The 9215-nt window shown below is 38.7% G+C and overlaps 1 non-coding gene across 1 annotated transcript; it reads left to right on the top strand.

The window, feature by feature from the left end:
* Positions 1-5204: 5204 nt before the first annotated feature.
* Positions 5205-5302, top strand: LOC114661447 (small nucleolar RNA SNORD88). Its single transcript, XR_003717834.1, has one exon. It is a non-coding gene; the product is annotated as a small nucleolar RNA SNORD88 (small nucleolar RNA).
* The last annotated feature ends 3913 nt before the right edge of the window (positions 5303-9215 follow it).

Below are 9215 nucleotides of genomic sequence, written 5' to 3'. Positions count from 1 at the left end.
AGTATTATACTTGGAAGAAGCACCACACTTAAATTAAGAATGTCACATTTATCTTTATATATTCAGTTTTTCTCAAAAGATTGTACCCATCCAAGAAGTCAATTTTTTCCATTACCCGGAGGGGCTTTGCCAACACAACTCTGAGGCAGCAGCAAAGCTAACCACTTAATATTTTAAGTAAAACAACTCCACTGTTTTATTTTTGGAGGATAAAAAGAAAGCGCAAGAGTAAATAAAAATGATGAAACATTGCCATTACATCTATGAGTGTACAACTTGGCCACTGTAATATATGTTGCTTTATACATATCTGCTTGCTTTTTGTTGTTTTAAAATAGAAATATTACTCCTAAACAGCATAATAAGAAATATTTTTAATATGTATTAGATTGTAACAGGACAGTGGATGGAGACTATCCCAAGCCAGCCATACACAATTTGCTAATCTATGGCTGTGCACACTCAAACATGTCTCTATATTCACTCAGATGTAACCAGTTTAAAGTCAGCCATCAACGTAATACTTGTACACTAGTTTTTGAAATATCTGTGGTGGCATAAGTACATTACTTGGGGAGGGGGAAACTCTAGAAACATGTAGACAATTCAAACACACAACAATCAAATAAATTCATTAACCATTACTATGCTTAAATATTGTGACAGTAACATACATTAAAATATATGTAAAGTTATTCTTCTTCTGAGGTATGGTAGATACAGTATGGTATCACTACATGTGATACATTGCTTCCAAATACTGGTTGTAGGATATATCTGGTCTAAGTTAAAATGCATTGTATTTTCCTGTGTGCCTCACAGTTAGGAGACCCGGGTTCACTTCCCGGGTCCTCCCTGCGTGGAGTTTGCATGTTCTCCCCGTGTCTGCGTGGGTTTCCTCCGGGCGCTCCGGTTTCCTCCCACAGTATAAAGACATGCAGGTTAAGTGTATTGGCGATTCTAAATTGGCCCTAGTGTGTGCGTAGTGTGTGGGTGTATTTGTGTGTGTCCTGCGGTGGGTTGGCACCCTGCCCGTGACTGGTTCCTGCCTTGTACCCTGCATTGGCTGGGATTGGCTCCAGCAGACTTCCGTGACCCTGTGTTCGGTTTCAGCGGGCTGGAAAATGGATGGATGGATTTTCCTGTGTCTTTTAAATATTTTATAACAGACTTTAACAGATTCCTGTCTCTTGGACTCTTCTTGATCAACTGCAGTCCTTTCTGCCTAAAGTTTTTTTGTAATTCCTTACTTTGTCTGCTATATCCTTTGCATGTCATTATAAAGTGATCTAGAGACACATCCCATGTACATGTTTTTCAGTAGTATGCGGATATTTATGGCCAATATTTTGTAAGTGGAGTGCAGTTCTAATTACTTATTCTTTTCATGGACAAATCCTCCCTAACAACAGGATGAAATTTGTGCAAACATTGGCCTTTACCACTATAATCGACAACCTAATCAACATTCAGACGGTACAGACCTTTTAATCTCATTTTTGATTTCTTTTTTTCTCTAGTGGAGCGTCCATTTTAGGATTCATGGGCGAAATAAATCGCTAACATTTCTGCCGAATATCTGATTCAACCTTATTTTTAATAGATCCTTCGACCCTGGGCAGTCAAAAGGTTCCCGGAATTGTGATATAGCGGGAGAGTGAGAGATCAGATTAAGTACGCATTGTTGTGGGGGGGAGTGCAGCACGTCTGTAGACCAGTTGCAACAGGTCTGGATTGGTTTCGGTGTGTAGTATTGTTTTAATTACAGTTTAATCTAGACGTGTTCATAGTCATTCGGTGCAATGTCGCAGTTTGAACAACGTGTTAACATCAGGTTCATGTGCAAATTGGGTAAATCAGCTTCAGAGACGCTAGCGGCACTGCAGCAAGTTTATAGTGCTAATGCACTAAAGAAAACCGCAGTTTACGACTGGTTTTCCCAGTTTAAGAACGGACAAGAGACGCTGGAGAATAACCCACGTAGTGGTAGGCCCCCAACGTCCAGAAATGAAGAAATGATTAAACAAGTGCGACGACTAGTTCGAGCTGATCGAAAAATAACCATCGCGGAGTTGGAGCAAGAAGTTGGTATCTCCCGCGGATCAATCCATGCGATTCTGACCGAAAATTTGGAAATGAGACGTGTCTGCGCGAAGTTTGTTCTGAGGCTGCTGACCACGGATCAAATGGAATTTCGCATGTTTGTCGCTGGAGATCTGTTTCAGAAAAGTTCGCAGGACTCGACATTTCTCGAAAAGATTGTCACTGGTGATGAGTCATGGGTGTACGCCTACGACCCGGAGACGAAGATGCGGTCATCAAAGTGGCACACAAAGTCGTCTCCCGAACCAAAGAAATCACGCTACGTCAGATCCAAGACAAAAGTGATGCTCATTTCATTCTTTAACATTGACGGTTTGGTGCACCATGAATTCGTGCAGTCTGGACAGAGTGTTATTGGTGTTTTCTACGTGCAGGTTTTGCAGAGGTTGCGCGATGCAATTCAAAGGAAGCGGCCCGATAAGTGGCAGGGACAGTGGTTTCTGCACCACGATAACACACCGAGCCACACATCGTTTGTTGTGCAGCAATGTCTTGCCGATAAAAACATTCCAGTCATCACCCAGCCACCGTACTCACCGGATATCGCTCCGTGTGATTTTTGGTTGTTCCCTACATTACAAATGGGACTCAGGGGAACACGTTTTTCAACTGTGGAGGACATCCAATCAAGTGGTACGCCTGAACTCTGGGAGATTCCACAAGAAGCCTTTCGCCGGTGCTTCCAACAATGGCAGAATCGATGGAGCACGTGTGTGTGTGTGTGTGTGTAAATGGGTCATACTTCGGAGGTTACTAAGTAGGCCTAAATGTCATATGCCATACCGTTACATTGCAATACCATCATTCCGGGGACCTTGTTGACTATATTGCAATGTATCAAGTAAAGATAATCTGCTATTTAATGCATCTGACAATTCTTTATTTTAATCTCTTTCCAAACACAACTGCGGAAAAACTATAATTTATTTAGTGCCAATGCACAAATACGTAATCCAAAATCTTGAAACCAACCTATGTAAAGTTTTAAAGCTTGCTTGTAATCTTCACCTCAGGAAGGCAGAATTCTAGGAGCGTTACGGTAACGAAGGGGCGTTCCAGTGAGGGTGACATCAGTGAGAGTAATAAAGATAATCTCCTATTTAATGCATCTGACAATTCTTTATTTTAATCTCTTTCCAAACACAACTGCGGAAAAACTATAATTTATTTAGTGCCAATGCGCAAATATGTAATCCAAAATCTTGAAACCAACCTATGTAAAGTTTTAAAGCTTGCTTGTAATCTTCACCTCAGGAAGGCAGAATTCTAGGAGCGTTACGGTAACGAAGGGGCGTTCCAGTGAGGGTGACATCAGTGAGAGTAATCGGAAACGCCGAAGTGCCCGCTGGGAAGAAAGTCCATGTTATTTAAGCACGAAACTGAGGAAGAACTTTCTTTTTGGTCATGGGTAGTGTATGAGCTAGATGTTTACAGTGTTTATTTGCGAGCGCGCGAATACTTCGTGCTTAATTTTTAATGCAGTTTCTAATGAACGCACGTGTATTTTTCATGGAAACTGCTAGAATGTTATGGTCATTTTTTTTTTTATAAAATAGTGTAGCCTACGGTAATGCTCTTTATCGCATCTCATATCGTGTAACTTCGAGTTCCGTAATCTGGAACTCTTTACTGCACTCTTCCGTCAGTTTGTACACTCGAGTCCTGATTTGACCGTACACAGTCGTGTTGTGTTCCGTACACGTAGTTGAATTGAGTCGCTGAGTCAGAGTTGTACAAAGATGGAGGAGTCTGGACACGTGCGACCAAGGTCTGCAACCTAGTTCTGTCTGTCCTCTTCAAAATGCACTAGAGTTTGGATCAATCGTTTTTAAAAACCTTGTGTGTTTATACAGTTGCATTTTCTTTAAACATGTTTGTGATGTATTCGTGTTTCAGTTGCAGTTGGTATTTTTGTAATTTAACCGGTTTTATTTAGGAGACAGTTGGAATATCGTAAAACGGGGTAGGCTTGGGAGCCTTTGTAAGTGGTTCGGGGCGCGCTGTTGCACGTGGATACATTTGAAAAGTGGAGTTTCGCGCAAGTTCCTATTGATCAGGGGCTATATTGTATATGATGTTGAGAGTTTTGGCGCTATTAATTGGGTGTATGTGGGAATGAGAGTATGGGCTGGGCGCCAGAGATCAGAGGCTTAGAAGTCCCCGTGCCGTTCAATAACGAATGTTTGCGGACGCATCTGTTTGTCCACATGTATAAATTGAAGGAATGGCCTTCATAGCTGAGCTGCACGAACAAGCGTTAACAGTGGGGGCAGTTTGACTGTCGTCTGGTTTCACGTTTAGATTTGTGGTATTAGAGAAAATGTAGATGGTTCGATAATTGTTTGGGGGTGTTTTTTTTTTGTTTTTTAAACCCTTAAATTGGAGACCGTTTAAACCTTCAAAGCTGTCATTCTGAATATTGGTCACAAAAACGGGTAAGTAGAGTTATCACGATCTCATTAAATACGTGGTTTTCGATTAAGTGCTAATCATTGGGATTTTTTTAACGAGTGTGCAGCCATTAGCAATGCTTCCTTTCCCCAAAAGTTTCGAAACTAAGGATTTTGCAGGTCTGTGTAACCCGGGGAAGAGCGCTTCCCCCGGAGCACTGTGTGTTTATCAGCGCCCTATATTGCGCTGGGTATTTTGCCAAGGGACTGACCGACGTATCGGTGTTTAAAAATGTTTTGTTACCCGCATAGACTCCGACTGCGTAATACTTACTAGGGTGCCGTAAGTATAGGCTTACGGGTTAATGTGCAGCAATTTCTGCATACAGGTGGCATACTGGAAACTTTGAATTTCAGTTATGTATATTTCTGCACGTAGAGTGCTTCTGTAACCCTGCAGTTTATTTAGGATCAGAGTATAACACTCTTGGTGATATAAAGTGTGTGTATGTATGTGTGTGTGTGTATGTGTGTGTATATATATATATATATATATATATATATATATATATATATATATATAATTTTGTTTTTTTTTTTTTATAGGTAAGCATGGTCGGAGACGCGTCTGTTCAACTGCAACTGTCCTAAAGTAAGTGAAAATACAGCATTTTATAATTTGTGATCTTGAGCACCATGTGCTAAACGTGACTCTTCCACTGATGAGAAGCACTGGGCGATGACTATTGCTGATTTGAGCATGTGCATACTTGCTGGGCCTTTGACATCCAGCAACTCCTGAGGAAGAGAGATGTTGTGGGTATTGGCCTACAAGTCTGAAAATGCTAGGCACGTTCAAAAATAGCTTAATTTTAAAAATTGCATTTAAGTTTTTTATTTATTACGTCTAGGCTAGGGTTTATGTAACTCTTGCTTACACTGGATTAGTTTCCCTACCATTTTCTACATTGAACAGCATCATGGCATTACATAAATTGGGGTCACACCTTCCATTTGTGTATTTCCAGTATACTTTAAATTCTGTACTGCTGTTGATTTGTCTCCTTGATTGCACAAAAAACACCCAGGAATTCTGTAAGAAACAGCAATGGAATGCTCAGTGGGTATTACTGGTTATTGCTGTGTTCTTCACATGCTCGGACTGTTTGAAGTTCAGAGTTGTTAGTTGGTCTGCAAAAAAGTAGTAAAAAGTGAGTGGCATTTTTTTAATGGAAATAGAGCAGAATAAATCACTAAGTGCACTTCTGCAACAATGGTATTTCAGCCAGACCAGGTTATTTTAAGCAGTTGACTAAGGTGAGCGGTCAGCATTAAACTGACAATTCGGGTAACTTTTCTTTGTCCAAATTGCATTTGTATTGGCAAAATGTTTACTTGGAATTTCTAACGTGACATCTGACTTGCCTTCTGTCCATGTGACATGAAATGAGCACAACACACATTTCCCCATAGTATATGATTGCAACAAAGGGACCCCAAAAAACTTATATTCTGAATGGTAAATGGGTCTGTGGTTTTTGCAGACACTCCAGTAAAGTGGCTAGTGAGTTGCTATGCATTTTTGTGTAGATATATGCTAATTTTGTTTTTTTCCTCCACAGGTGTGCATCATGAAAGATCATGACTTCCTCTTGCTGTTTTTTTTTTTTTTTTTTCTTTTTTTTTTTTTTTTAAATAACTTGGTTACAAATTGGCTGGCTAGTGTTTGAATGGTCAGATGCTGTGGCATGTAAAGTGTAAATTGTTTTTGTATATAATAAACTTTTTTTTTCTCTCAGTTGGCTTGGTTTTTTTTTTTTTTTTTTTTTAATTCCTAAAAGGAAGTGAGCTGCTAGTTCTGCCTTTTCCTGTTCTAGTGAGTGCTCTTGGGTAACCTGCCTATTAAGGTTTGCTGTACTACTGATTTAAAATTTTTTACGTATTTTATACTTGTATTTGAAATGTTTTATAGTTCCCGGAAGTTAAATATTGGCATCACCAATGAGATGCAGAGTCAGTTCTGTCATTTTTCGAGTTTCCATGGCAGGTTTTAATTTTATAATTCGAGGTGCTTTGGGTTTAAACTGGGTACAGAATACAAAAGCCTTTATACTTTTTTTTTTTTTTTGTTTAACATGGGGTTTTTTGGTTTTTTTTTTCTCCTCGCCATTTAAATGTATCCCAGATGTACAAAATGGGACAGCTCGAGTTAAGACTGGAGTTCTCCAGATAACCTGGGGGGTGGAGGCTAGTTTTATTAATGGGAGCATAGAAACCGGAGTACATCTGGCAAGCTTTTTTTTTTTTTCTATTGTTTTGGTAATGGTACAGGGGAGTGTTGCATATTGATTTGACATGCACGTAAACTATAGTGTACATGGCCATGTTAATGTTACTGCTAAATGTTAAAACACAACACAGCTAATTCTATTCTGCAGATTGCGGGCTTTCAAAAGGAAAGGAAAAATGTGACCTATAGAATGCAGTCCACTTTCATATTGTGAATTACTAAACACAGCATGTCTGTCATTCTCATCACTGAAACTGCTGTACATGGATGAAGACATGTATCTTAAGATGAAGAATATTTGGATTGTTTCAAAATGCATTCAAATTCCAAGGATTATAATGTGGCCTCTTGGAACTATCACAATTTCATAATGGGTCAGCATCCAACTTCGATAGTTTTGAACAAATGTTTAGTGCATGCATAGTTGTCATTTTATTAGATATATACCTGCTCAGGGACTTAATTTTGTTGCTTCCCTTTATAATCACTTTTATTAGGGTATTGCATCAACATGTTTTAGTGATGCAGGGAAACATCCACTCTGATGTCTCCATATTTAATTTGGCAGGTTGTTGAGCTCTACTCTAAACAAGTCTTCCCATTGCATTCCTAACAATCCTGAAGGATTAAATTGACCTCTGCAAGCTCAAATGGCCACTGCAGTATGCTGAATTTTGTCTTGTTCCTGGTTCCCTTCCAGGCCTCCACTAGTCTTAATGTTTAGTGTTCGATGTAAAATGCCTTGATTTTTGACATTTTGATTCTTGCCTTCTACAGGCTAAAAATTAAAAATTGTTTAACATTCTCAAGTGCAGTCACTAAATTTTTAGCACATTATTTTGAAGTTTTAGTTTCACAGTATGTGTGATGTCTATTTAAACCAAAAATATTAAGGTGCGTTTTTCTTTTTTGGATCCAGGCACCTTCACCTCCATTTTAAACACTGGGTGAAGTTTGGGTATTTTTAATGTGGCAAATTTAATAAAATGTAATTGTGAAGCAATAAATTGGCTTGAATACTGTACTTGCTCTTTAACGAGCAACATGAGCGTAAATACTACCACAATTAAAAGCCAGGGGTTTGTTTAGGGCCTGTTGACTTTTCCATAGCCGAGTTGCGTGTGCTTACTGTGGAAGTGGCAATTTGTGACTGGAGTATGTATATGAAGGGTGCTGTAGGTATTGTTTCAATAGACCAATCTTAACAATTTCAGCTTTTCTACCAACATCAAATATAACAGGTGGAATCATTTAAATAATTCCTACCATTTTCCAATATGCATCAAATTTATTATAGGAAAGAATATTTAACATTAATTCATTATAAATCCCACATGACTAGTTTGGAGAGCCAATGTATGATGTGTTGACACACAAACACAGTTGGGAGTCACTCAAACTTTAGAAATTGGAGGGGGGGGGGGGCACACAAAGTAACAGTGAGTATGTATGTTCCACCTTTTACATTTTAGACATTCATATACAATTATCCATAATACAACAGGGGTTTTAAAACAAAAAATAATTTGAAACAATTACATGTGTCATGTACAGAGCATCAGAGGATGTACATAGATTTAATAGCCTTGTCATTTCCATTTTTTAGAGGCAGTTTGATAGAAGTCCATTCCTACTCCATATTGATAGTTTTAATGTAAATTGAAAGATTACATCATAAAAATATGAATACAACAATGCTTGCTGCATTATAGGCATAGCAGTCAAAGTCAAGCAAAGGAAAAGGTGAGGGAACATGATGTTGAAATACACAGGATGTATCAAGGTTTGTTGGAACTTTAAACATCAGAGCTTTCTCCAACTCTTCCATGGTGTTTCAATTGCTGTGTAGGAATTTGTTCAAGAGTCACTGTTCATAATTATTGTACCCCTAAAGTTTAAGCAATGTTGATTGGAAGGTGATACTGTATTTTCATAATTAGAAAGTGTATTTCCCAAACTATTGCTTGAGTATGTTTTACCTCAGATTAAATAGAATTAAAAGTATGAATAAATGGCTATTCCTTATTGAAGCATTATACCTATACAGTACATATCCTTGTCAGACAAGTACTGGCAATCCATTGCAGGTAGCCTACACGCCAGGTTGGCGTTACTGATCAGAACAACAGTGTGTCTTTATTTTTAATAATAATACACAATAAAAATTGCCGGGGCTGTTTCACAACCCAAAGTCTCAAAGCACAACTTGGGCAGAAAGAGTAAAACTTCCTTGTGGTCGATTCACAGTAATAACATTGAACGTACTCTAACAGAGAGGGTAATGCATCAATTATAAAAAAAAAAGAATCCTTGCCTTGAAAGCAAAAGCAAGGCTTCGATAAGTGATCTTTTCGGAAGACATTTAAAAGACACACGTGACCAAAGAGACTTGCCACAGTGCATCTTGCGGGGACCATAAACATGAGACATTC

The sequence above is a fragment of the Erpetoichthys calabaricus genome, chromosome 11 (genome assembly GCF_900747795.2).
Source record: "Erpetoichthys calabaricus chromosome 11, fErpCal1.3, whole genome shotgun sequence".
Taxonomy (NCBI): Eukaryota; Metazoa; Chordata; class Cladistia; order Polypteriformes; family Polypteridae; genus Erpetoichthys; species Erpetoichthys calabaricus.
The sequence above is the reverse complement of the archived record's forward strand: the minus strand, read 5'-3'. Positions and strand labels throughout refer to the sequence as shown.